This window comes from Ictalurus furcatus, chromosome 4 (genome assembly GCF_023375685.1).
Source record: "Ictalurus furcatus strain D&B chromosome 4, Billie_1.0, whole genome shotgun sequence".
NCBI classification, from domain to species: Eukaryota; Metazoa; Chordata; class Actinopteri; order Siluriformes; family Ictaluridae; genus Ictalurus; species Ictalurus furcatus.
Window position 1 is genome coordinate 16382914 of NC_071258.1, and position 13561 is coordinate 16396474.

Consider the following 13561-nt stretch of genomic DNA (forward strand, 5'->3'; position numbering starts at 1 on the left):
TATACTAACATACTGTAACATGTGTAGCCACAAAAAAATAAGTCCACTTAGTCAATTTAGCTAATAATTATTTACAGATTTTGTGAATTTGTGGTTCCCTTTCAAAGGGAACTCGGCGTTGCATTTAGCATAACAGTATGGGAGCACCCTTGTGCGTGCGACCGGTAAGCTTGTGTAAAATCATGCCTCTATTTAAAGGCCTGCTATGATCAGGTAACGTGGCAATTAAGCGCGTCACGTGATATAAATATGGCACCTGTGAACCGCACCGTCAGCCTTATTATCTTCAGCAAGACTGCATGTTGGTGGTTTGTGTAAAGAAACAAAAGACGCTCATTTCCTCTCTATCTTTTCTCAGAATCTCAGAACTTTTCTATCTCTTTAAAATAAGAGAAGAAAAAAAAAAGAGATGAGCAAGAGAGAAAAATATGAGTGAGAGAATTCAGGAAGTGTGTTACACCTTGCTCCCATTTCATCACGGGGAGTAGTGCACACTTTCTATGTGAAGTGTCTAGGGAACGGAGCATGCAATGGCAGCCTCGAGAGGCTGCGCATTGGAATGCCTGCATCGGGCAGCTCCGATGAGCAGAGCCCGACGTTAGCGCAGAAAGTAATATTATAGGACAAAGGGGCCATAGAACATTTTTTTACAGCCGTTATTTCCTGGTCCGCAAAAAATAGAGAAGTATGCGGCCAATTTTAGATCTGTGTCATCTGAACTGTACTCTTCGGATGCTGACGCCCAAACTTATCGTTCCACAGATTCAGTTTGAGGACTGGTTTGTGATGATAGATCTAAAAGGTGCATATTTCCACATAAAAATATTGCTAGCTTCATCCCCTCGTACCTTCACAAAGTGCATCATTGTCATTCTGGCTCCTTTCTGACTCCAGAGCATCCATGTGTTAAACTACGTTGACGACTGTTTAATTCTAGCACGATCCAGGGAACTGGTGGTTCAACATCGAGATGTTGTTCTTGCCCACATGAAGAGCTTGGGGCTCAGGTTGAACCTCAGAAAAGTATGCTTTCTCCAGTGCAGTGGACAACTTTTCTAGGGGTTATATGGATTCTACTACGATGAGGACGTTTCTATCCCCAACATGCGTAGGGTCAATCCTATCAACATTGAGCAAGATAAAGCTGGATCTTGGCATCCCCTCCAGTCTCTATTGGAGACTATTGGAGCTTATGGGCAGCCAACATCATATCATTGGGCCTATTGCACAGGAGACCGTTGCAGTCGTGGCTGAGAAGTTGCGGGTTTCGTCCAAGGACGGAACCTCTGAGAGTAATCAGTGTCATGCGGCGATGCCTATGTGTTCTGAGAATTTGAGTGTCCCTGGTTTCTAGCCTTGGGTCACACTCTAGGGGTGTCTCCTTAGCGCAAGGCGGTAATTACAGACACCACCCTCACGGGCTGGATCACGGTCTTAGACAGCTGTCCAGCTCACGGTCTCTGGAGTGGCCCTCATCTGGAGCGACATATAAATTGCCTAGAAATGTGGGCCATATTTCTAGCACTGAAATTCCTTCTTCCTCATTTGAGAGGTCACCATGTGTTTACAGACAACACAACGGTGGTCTCATATATTGACCACCAGGGAGGATTATGTCTGTGCCCCCTGTTCAGGCAACTAATTCTTCTCTGGGCAGATTGAAAGTTTTGTCAGTGAGTGCAATGTACATTCTTGGCAACTGGAATGTGGGGGCAGACATTCTGTTGAGGCGGGCTGAGGCCCAGGGATTGGTGGCTCCATCCACAAGTGATGGAGTCCATATGGTGAGGTTTGGCCAAGCGGTACTGCATGTGTTTGCCTCTGAGGAGACAATACACTGTGGCTCGCCCTCAGTCCTCCCACACAAATAAGGCTGGACTCCATGGTGCACATGTGGCCGAGGTCACATCTGTATGCTTTTCCCCCCATTGCTCTGCTCCCACAAGTTCTAGCGAGAGTTTGCCAAGACAGTCTATGTCTGCTGCTAGTAGCACCTTATTGGCCAGCTTGAATATGGTTCTCAGAGATAATATCCCTGATAGATGGCACACCTTGGGAGATTCCCATCCGCAGGGATCCACTATAGACCCAGTGAACTGCGCAATAGTTACAGTCCTGGAGTTCTTACAGGAACGTTTCTCAGTGGGGTGGGCTCCTTCTACAATCAGGGCTTACGTGGCCGCCATTTCGGCCAGCCATGCCCCTGTTGATGGAGCCTCTGTGGGGCAACATCCTCTAACATCAAGGTTATGCGTGGTGTCAGGCGGCTGAGGCCTATCTGCAGGCCGCGCATATTTTCCTGGGACCTTTCTGTGGTCCTGGAAGGTCTGTCAGGGGCCCCATTTGAGCCCTTAGAGTCAACCTCTGAAAAGCTTCTGATTCTAAAGGTAGCTCTTCTGCTGGCCCTGACATCTCTCAAGCGAGTAGAAGATCTACAAGCAGGCCTGTGAATTGCATCTTCGATTCAGATAATAGAGGCTGACGGCGCGGTTCACAGATGCCATATTTATATCACACGATGCGCTTAATTTCCACGTCACATGATCATGGCAGGCCTATAAATAGATGCATGATTTTACACAAGCTTCAGATACCGGTCACACGTGCAAGGGTGCTCCCATACTGTTATGCTAAACGCAACGTCTTGTTCCCTTCTCAGGGTACAGAGTTACATGCGTAACCCAGACGATTTCATGTCTAACTTTGTTGTTTCTTTACACAAAGCATTCATTTTTGGAGACTTTAATATTCATTTTGATAAACAAGAAGACCTGCTAAGAACAGTGGTTGTCTCCATTCTAGATTCGGTAAGGTGTTAATCAGAATGTAATAGGACCCACTCATAATGGTGGTCACACTGTTGATCAAATACTAACATTCAGATTGAATATAGAAAATATAGTAACATTTCCAGTCAAGCTATTTCAGGTCATTATCTCATCTCATTTAAAATGTCTCTTAATCATAATAAACATACATAAATGCAGTGTCAAATGTACATTCACATCAGCAACAGCACAGAGTTTTATAAATAATCTCACAGTTATCAACTATGATTGCATCACTGCCTGATCCCACAGAACTCAGGTGGGAGTTTTATTTACACAAAAATGTTCTGAGAGCAGAACGAAAAATGATTAGTTCAGAAAGATAACCAATCAAATTGTAGAGGAGACAGGTCCAAGATATTGAAAAATAGGTGGGATCAAATAAAAAAACTTTCAGCAGTGTGGGTAGTAGGAATGTGCCTTGGTTGGAAGACTTTGAGGCAAAAGTAAACATTCCACAAAGGTAAGAATTTTTTTAATGTTTATTTGGCTACCTGTGTTTACCTTATTAGTCTACAGCTCGGATTATGAGCCCAACTGAACACTGTAATTCCATATTTGGATCAAATCTAGTCACCATACCAACAGTACACCTGTACCAACATGATGTATAAGGCTGGTTCTTCAAATCTGGCCCTTGAGGTCCACTGTCCTGCAGAGTTTACCACCAACCTCAAACTCACAATTTTTACAGAATGCTACTATAGAGGACTTTTTTCTGAAATTTGTATCTGCTCCCCCATCAGATATATTCAACCTGAAAGCGAGGGGAATTTTTTTTTTCGTGCACTTTCAATAGACTCGAAAGCTTCACCTTATAAATTGACCCTAAAAGTGAAACTGTGAGCAAGCGCGAGCATTAAATTTGTAACATATACTGTCTCTCTCTCTCTCTCTCTCTCTCTCTGTCAAGCTACACATGCTACTCCTGAGATATCAGTGATCATGACCCCTTCTGTTCTCTGGACCTGCCTGAGCCATCGAGATGCCTCTCTTCTAGTTGAGTGCTCATCACTTGGAAATCACTTGCTCTTGATGAGGATGGCCCCACATGGACAGCCTAAAGATCAATTAGATTACTGAGGATGGTACCACTTAAAAACTATGACGGTGGCTTTGGACAGCAAATGATATGAACAGTTTTGCCAAGGAATGCCACAAAGAGTTTTGCAGTCAAGAATCCAACAGTGCACAATTGATAGGTTCAACAAAATACACTTCATGTGAAAACTTTAATGAATTTCCTGTTTACACAGTTGCACTTTTTGACCATGTAGTACACAGTTATATGGGGGAATTACAGTGCCCTCCACTAATATTGGCACCCTTAGTAAATATGAGCAAAGAAGGCTGTGAAAAATTGTCTTTATTGCTTAACCTTTCCTCCATACCGAATCTCTCCAGATCCTTCAAATTTTGAAGTCCAGGCTGATGGTCTCTCCTGTTCAGTTCACCCCACAGGTTTTCTATGGGTTTCAAATTAGGTGACTGGGATGGCCATGGCAGGACCTTGATTTTGTGGTCATTAAACCATTTTTGTGTTTATTTTGATGTCTGCTTTGGATCATTGTCCTGCTGGAAGATCCAACCATGGTCCATTTTAAGCTTTCTGGCAGAAGCAGTCAGGTTTTCATTTAATATCTGTTGATATTTGATAGTCCATGATGCCATGTATCCTAACAAAATGTGGCAGAAAAACAGCCCATCACCATATTTAACAGTGGGCATAAGATACTTTTCCAAATAGCTACCTCTCTGTGTGTGCCAAAATCACCTCTAAAAAGCCAAAAGCTCTAGAACCCAATCCCATTTTAAGTTCCCTTGTGAAACAGTAAGTCAACAATTTCCTGTTCCTAGTCACCCAGGTGTACTAACAAAATCTAAAATATCAATGGTAATATACTTCAAATATATTTTCTTATATGAATTCACAGGGGTGTCAATATACAAAGTGTACAAAGATTTTTGGATAAACCTGTTTCTGTTTGCAATTGTTTGATAGCCATGAGTGCAGAGTATTTTTGTGATTTTTTTTTAAGCAAAAGATCAAAAGGTTAAACAATAAAGACAATTTTTCACAGCCTTCTTTGCTCATATTTACCAACGGTGCCAATATTAGTGGACAGCACTCTATTTATATTTGAACTATTTGCAGCAGCGAGTGATTTCCAAGTGATGAGAATGAGAACTCCAACCAAAAGTAGGGATGGATGGATCAGGCAGGTCTGGAGAGCAGATGGAGTCAAGACAACACTTATCTCAGGAGTAGCATGTGTAGCTTGACAGAGAGCGCATCCAATCATCCCACTTCACCACAACACTCTATGCCCATGAACCCTCTAGAATGCTCCTTTACCTGCAAAAAAAATATTCATAAAAAGATTGAACTAACAAATATGTTTTCAGCCTAGCCTTAGTCCCAAAAAGTAATTGGAAAGCTTTTCCATAACTGTGGGGCTTTATAAGAGAAAGCTCTGCTCCCTGCTGTAACCTTCACTATTTGAGGTACCAGCAAACAGCCTGCACCTTTTGGTTGAAGTAGGCATGACAGAGCCTAAAAGACCAAAACTTTGCTACGGTACTGTGGCGCGAGATCATTCAGTGCTTTATAGATTAATAGTAGTATTTTGTAATCAATGCGAAATTTGATTGGGAGCCAATGTAGAGTGGATTACATAGGGGTGATTAGGTCATATCTTCTGGTTCTAATAAGGACTCTCACTGCTGCATTCTGGACTAACTGGAGCTTGTTTATGCACCTTCTGGAACATCCAGACAGTAAGGCATTACAATACTCAAACCTAGAGGTAACAAATGCATGAACTATGTTTTCTGCATCATATAGTGACATTATATTTCTTATCTTAGTAATATTTCTGAGAATAAAAAAGGCTAACCTATTAATATTATCTGCATGATCTTCAAATGAAAGACTGAAGTCAATAATCACACAAAGGTATTTTACTGCTGCACATGTTGAAACAGAAAAGTTTCCAGAGTTAATATGTACTCAGAAAGCTTACTTCTAGCTGCATGTGATCCTAGTACAAGTACTTCTGTCTTGTCAGAATTAAGTATATGGACGTAAATAGGCATCCAATGTCTAATCTCCATTACACATTCATCAAATCTATTAAGCTGGTGTATCTCATCTGGATTTGCTGAAACATCTGCTGTGTCTTCAGCATAACATTGGAAGCTAATACCATGTTTACAAATCATTTTACTCAGAGGTAGCATATATAAAGAAAAAAGCAGGAAGCATAAAACATAACCTTGCAAAACACTCAACCTTACATTAGTATGCATAGAGAAGTCACCATTTTCATCTACAAACTGATAACGATCAGTCAAATAGGACCTGAGCCAGGAGAGGGCTGTTCCCTTAATTCCAACAACATTTCTAATCCATTAAGAAGAACAGTATGATCAATTGTATCAAAAGCTGCATTGTGGTCAGGAAACACAAGCAAAGAGACACAACCCTCATCAGAGGCCAGTAGTAGGACATTTACCACTTTAACCATTGCTGTCACTGAGCTATGATGAGGCCTAAATCATGACTGATACATTTCATGAATGTTATTCGTATATAGGTCTGATCAGGTCTAGGATACAGGGTATCACTACATAATATTGTATATCCTATAATCAGAAGAAATATATCCATTATAGTGTCAAACAGACATCATGTGCTCTTTCAGCTATACTGTGGCATAGAACACAATTCCTTCTGGCAGACAGAGTCGACAAATTCAAATTAAAATGTCATACATTTATTCATTCTTTTAAATAGCACAATGTTATATTTTCTTTTTCCAGGCTAGGTAGTTGATGTTTAATGCTGACCTTTAGGGCTCATGTTGGTAACTGCACATCGTCTCAGTTGGAAAAGGAGAATAAAGTAAATTTAAAATGCTCTGTTGAATATTATCCAAACAACTTAAAATGTAGATTTCCTTTTCTTTAAATCTCAACTCTGAATCTGCCACACACATGCACGCACCCCTCTATTTGCCTTTGGTTGGCTAGGAACCAGAATTTGTTGAGCGAAACATCTAGCAGGCATGAGAGCGAGCTTTGAGTGGCAGACCTCACACAAAGAGTGGATAGCGATGGGAATAAGCTGAAAATATGTGACATAATCACATTACTGTCTTAAAGGACACAAAGCATTCAGTCAAGTTCCCTTGATCAAGGCAGATCTGGAGGAGTATGAGTAGTGAGGCATGTTCCTGGCCTTCCCTGTTTAAAATGAAAACAACCTGTTTTTCCATGCTGTTGGACAGCACTGACACTGCTGTCATAACACAATAAAGGACTGCTCTAGCTGCCCAGCATTAAATGCACACACCAATTTCCCAGGACAGGCAAACCAGGACCTACAGAGGCCAAGTGATATTTGTCTAATATTTGGCCAATCTATAAGTCTAAATAATTGTGCAGTTCTAGAGGCACTGCAGTCTACAAGGAATATCAAATAAATACTGATAAATAGCAATAATTACAGATGGTACTTGTCTTGATAACTCTCCCATGAAAATTTAAAATGGTACATCACATGTAGTGGCACTGGTCCAAAATGCTAAACATCCTCCAATATTTACATTAGAATTACTACCTTTTTAATAATATAGCAAACAACAATGTTTTGCCACTTCCAAAGTGTTTAGCTTTCAAGATGCTGTGAGAACACTGGCACCTACGAATACCCAGCTCAACATGCTTAAACTCTGCACTCAGAACTAATTACAAACACTGCTCATGCTAATAAAGCTCTTGTGGATAGCAAACAAAAAGAAAGAGGAGAGAGGGTTAGAAAGAGAGGCCCATATAGAGTTGGGGGAGTGACCAAAAAGGCTAATGAATCTATAGGAAACACCACTCTACTGACACGTGAAATGTTCCTATTCACCACCCAATAGGACATAAAGAATGTTCACTCTTTTGTCTCTCTTCTAATTCCTCTAGAGGAGATGATGTGTGTGTGTGTGTGTGTGTGTGTGTGTGTGAGAGAGAGAGAGAGAGAGAGACTGACTGTGTTCTTCAAAAGCCATTCTTATCCCTAGATCTTTAACACCAATCAATAAAGTGCAAGAGAATACAGAGCTGTTCAGCATCTTATTAATCATTTGGCAAATCCCTTTATTCTGTATCACCTTATACAACTTATTCTCACATACAACATACAACTGGCAAATTTGCAGTATGATCATCTACTCTGCTAAAATGATTAAAAGACATTTAAGTTGTTAATAATATACTGTATAGATTGTTAAAATGATGATATTGATAATAATGTTCTGTGCTGTTTCTGCACCCCATGTATCTGCCCAATCATTTTTGCCTTCTAATATGGTTTCCAATGAACTTTATAATATACTGTGAACAGTACTGACAGTATTGAAAACATAAACAAATGACAATATTAATTTAAATCAATCTAATACAACATTAGCTACAGTTATTTTTAAGGACTGCTAGCAGGAGTTTACATAGTCAGGACACATGAGAGGGTTTTTTTTTTTATATTAGTTTGGTGACAGTTAACAGCTGTGGCAGAATCTAAACACATGTTGCTACTAGTGATGCATGGCAGTGGAAGCAGCATGGCTCCCTCTCTCCTGCCACAGAAGCTTTGATAAGATCTACTTGCTTTTCCCCCAGGCTTTCCATGGCACTTGTTGGACAGATAAAACATGGAACTGGGGCCTGATGTGATTCAAACCAGTTGTTACCCTCACCACACCCACTTTGGATTGTGTGTGTGTGTGTGTGTGTGTGTGTGTGTGTGTGTGTGTGTGTGTGTGCATGAAGGAGGATGAGTATTGCACTAGAGCTAATACAGTTCGGTAATTGCTCTGTTCATTATATATGTGAGATAAGATTGAAACATATATTCATGTAATAGGTTAATGTAGGTCTTTATGATTTAATGAATAATTATTCAAAAATCTATTAATATATAAAAAAAAAATTGTTTTGGTAACATTTTTTATTTTGTAACATTTATTTAAATATTGTAGACAAATACTGAAATTTCTTGAATAAACCACAGAGAACATATTAATTAAGGTTTAAGTTCAGATCACTTTATAGCTGTAATAAACATTACTTAATGTTCATTATTTAGATAACTTTCAAACAAATATAAATCAACACAAGTGTTATTTTGTTAAAATTGGTTAAGATCAGTTAATGCTAAAATTCATGCTTCTTTATGTCAAACATAAGTACTGTAGTTAAAGAAAACTTAATATAAATTAATAATTACTTTATTTGTATAACAAATATAACAGTCTGACTGATACACAGATTTAAGGATTATCTTTAAAAAAAGATTAATTGGGGGAGGGGGAGAAGCTGAAGTGGGAGAAACAGGAAAATGGTGTATTATGTCATGGGGTATGCAAAAGGGGGGCCTTCCAGCTGGGCTCGAACCATCTCCCACCGTCCCTCCCCCACTGTGGATCTCGTCCAGCATGCTGAGTCGACGGAGAACGTCATTCAGCCTCCTTGCTCGTCTGAGGACGCCACTCAACATTCCTGTTTAGCTGAGGATGCCTCTCAGTCATCCTGTTCAGCTGAAGACATTGCTCCGCGTCCCGGCATGACCAAGTTCTCCACTCCGTTTTCCTGCTCCGCTAAGAATGTCGCTCTGCTTTCCTGCTCTGCTGAGGATGTTGCTCTGCTTTTCTGCTCCACTGAGGACGTCGCTCTGCTTTTCTGCTCCACTGAGGACGTGGCTCTGCTTTTCTGTTCTGCTGAGGACGTCGCTCTGCTTTTCTTCTCTGCTGAGGACGTCGCTCCATTTACCTGCTCCACTGAGGACATCACTCTGCTTTCCTGCTCTGCTGAGGACATCGCTCTGCTTTCCTGCTCTACTGAGGACATCGCTCTGCTTTCCTGCTCCGCTGAGGACGTCGCTCTGCTTTCCTGCCCGGCTGAGGACATCGCTCTGCCTTCCTGCTCAGCTGAGGACTACGCTCCACTTTCCTGCTCAGCTGAGGATGTCACTCCGCCTTCCTGCTCGGCTGAGGACGTTGCTCTGGGATCCTGCTTCGCTGAGGACGTCGCTCTGCCTCCATGTTCTGCTGAAATATCGCTCCTTTTCTCTGCTTTACGCTGTATGTCACTCCCCCTTCCTGCTCCACAGAGGGCATCGTTCCCCCCTCGTGCTTCGCGGAGAGCATCGTTCCCCTCTCTGGCCTCACAGAAATCTTTGATCTTCCCTCTGGCCTCGGAGAGAACTTCGCTCCCCCTGCGGACCTCACGGAGAGTGGCACTTCCCCCCTCTAGCATCATGGAGAATGTCATTTCCCCCTCAGGTTGAGTGTTGTTCCTCCTGCTGAATGTGCAGTAGCCATCACTCCGCATTCAAGCCAGGCCGGGGATATCATGTCATCTTTCTGTGGTGCAGAAGAGACCGTTCCACACCTGAACCTCAGAGAGCACGGCCAGTTCATGCATGAAACCGACGTCAAGGCCAACCAAGTTATGCTCACACCCGAGTCTGCTGACACAGACAACCAAGTTATGCTCATGCCCAAGTCTGCTGACATGGACAACCAAGTTCTGCTCATGCCAGAGTCTGCTGATACTTCTGACCAAGTTCTGCCTTCCTGCCCAGCTGAGGATGTCGCTCTGCTTTCCTGTCCTGCTGAGGACGTTGCTCTGCTTTCCTGTCCTGCTGAGCACATCGCTATGCTTTCTTGCCCTGCTGAAGCTGATGACCCAGCTTCCCACACATGGGTGCTTTCTAGTGACCCCGGCAAGCCTGCCCCAACCTCATGCCTGCCCCTCGGCTCCTTGAGGAGCCTGCTCTCTGTGGAACAATGCTTGCCTCGGGACCTAAGAGGGTGTGAGGACATTCTGCCCAGGGGGCCAGGACAGCCAGAAGGAGGGAGTGTATTTTGGCACTCCGGGAGAAGTGCCCTTGCGGGGGGGGTTCTGTCATGTAATCAGAGAAGGAACTCTGAACTACAGTTCTCAGCAGCCACTGCATCACAATCACATGACCACCTGCACCTGAATCACGTTTCTGCTAACGAGCACTCGTGTATATAGCCACAGTTTGCACTGCATTCCTTGTCTTACGTTTGTCTTTCTTTGCCTTTGTCCCTGTTGCCGTGTTTTGTTCTTTGGTTTTTGTTTAGTCTTTGCCACAGTGTTTTGCCTCTAAGTCATGGTGTTTTTTTGTAGTTGTTTTGTTCTTTATTAAAATTTTGAAATTCTGCACTTGCATCCATCTCAATCTCCATTACGTGACAACATTTAAGTCATGCGATCGTGGTGTAGTTTGTTTATAGCCTAACACTAACTTTTTACTTCTGGTGATTGTATTTAGGTTTCAAAATTTATAAAAGTTTTGTTTGTGAAGATTATCTTGATGAACAAAATGTTTAAGAATCATAAACTTCTGTTGGTCACAGAACTTATTTTCTGCAATAATCCAAAAGCCAATGGAAAAATCCTATTGGATTTTTGTCGAGGGAACCAGGGTGATACTTCTGGGTTGGCCTACAAAAATAGATAATCTCTGCAGGATTTCAGAACTTCCACATTAATGTCCAACACTTGAGAAGGGGGACACCCCTACCTCTTAATGTGGAGATAAAGTCCATCTCTACAGCAGGCAATTATTACATTTATGATGGCGAAGATGCCAACATGCATGTAACACCAGTACCATTTGCAATTTTCGTCATGAGAAAACAGCTTTTGGTTATGTGAAGATTACAAGAAAATTAAGATCATGAGAAAAACTTCTTTATGCCGAGATCACAAGAAAATTAAGTCACAATCACGAGAAAACAACTTTTGACAAGTCTGTAACAGGGTTCAGCACATGATGTGTGCAGAAGTGCAATGTAGGGCCCGTTTGTCCCAGAAAAGATATATATATATATATAGTCATGAAAAGGAACCAAGTGCGAGAGCAAGGTGGTAAATAACAACTCAAAATGGCCTTCTCCCTGGCCAAACTTAAAGGCACCAAAAGATAAAGGCTCCATTTGTTTCTATTCCTCAAAACACAAATCAGAGTATCATGAAACTGCTCTGTTACCTGGTACAGATCTATGTCTGCACACAGAGTGAGCCATTTGTAGGGCTTATAAAGAGGCACAGGATTAATTGTGATTGATTCTCATGGTACAGAAGTGCTAGGCGGTATGTCCCTGGATTAATCCTCCTAAGGATGTAAAAAGGTCCAATATACGGTTGGGCCAATTTTTTGGACCCCAGCCGCAATGCAAGATCCCTGATAGCCAGCCACACCTGCTGACCTGCCTGGAATGTTGAGCCTGGATGCCTCTTCCGATTGGCGGTGCGGGTACTTTTCTGAGCAGCAGCTTGTAGACATAATCTGGCTTCCAAATTGGCACCCAAATGGTGACATGCCCAGTGAAGAGTGCCACAGGGTGTTGAGTACCCTACACCTACATCAGATTTTGCCATGATAATGGGTTGGAGGAAGCCAAGCATCTGAGGGAGTGCTCCAAATCTTGGCTGACCCTCACAGTTTCGCCATTAGATTCAAAACTGTAGCCTCAAGGAGGTGGACGAAGGCATTCCAGAACCCAGTATACTCTCTTATATCTTATACATCGATGATAAGATTATACTTTGATTAAAATATTCCATATATTATCACAACATAATCATATGCTTAATATGTTTAAATGCTTGTTTAACATTAAGTCAGGGGTGGCTATGGCTCAGGTGGTAGAGCGGGTTGTCCACTAATCATAGGGTTGGTGATGACTCCACATGCCAAAGTGTCCTTGGGCAAGACACTGAACCCCAAGTTGCTCCCGATGGCAAGTTAGCGCCTTGCATGGCAGATCTGCTACCATTGGTGTGTGAGTGTGTGTGTGAATGAGACACTGTGTAAAGCGCCTTGGATAAAAGCGCTATATAAGTGTGCCATTTACGATGGTTTCGTCGAAATCACGCTTCTTTTTACATATAATATCCGCTTAGAACCATTAGATTTAGAGCTTGGTTTCGACGATAAAATGCGTATAAAAGTGTCCCCGTTTTACAGCTTGAAAGTGGCTTGATTATACGTCATATCAACGATAATCTTTGTGACTTTTGGCCAACTATTCGACGTCAAATTGTTTGCTGGGGTAAAGGTCTTATCTGCATCTGCATCCATCCCCTACCTCCATTACATCCACTACGTGACAATTTGACCGTTTAACATGCATGAGTATGATTGATTATGGATATAGGTGTGTGATTAATTATTAGTAATGTGTTAACAGTGGCCAACATACAGTATCTCACAAAAGTGAGTACACCCTTCACATTTTTGTAAATATTTGATTATATCTTTTAATGTGACAACACTGAAGAAATGACACTTCGCTACAATGTAAAGTGAGTGTACAGCTTGTGTAACAGTGTAAATTTGCTGTCCCCTCAAAATAACTCAACATACAGCCATTAATGTCTAAACCGCTGGCAACAAAAGTGAGGACACCCCTAAGTGAAAATGTCCAAACTGGGCCCAAAGTGTCAATATTTTGTTTGGCCACCATTATTTTTCAGCACTGCATTAACCCTCTTGGGCATGGAGTTCACCAGAGCTTCACAGGTTGCCACTGGAGTCCTCTTACACTCCTCCATGATGACATAATGGAGCTGGTGGATGTTAGAGACCTTGTGCTCCTCCACCTTCTGTTTGAGGATGCCCCACAGATGCTCAATAGGGTTTAGTCCATCAC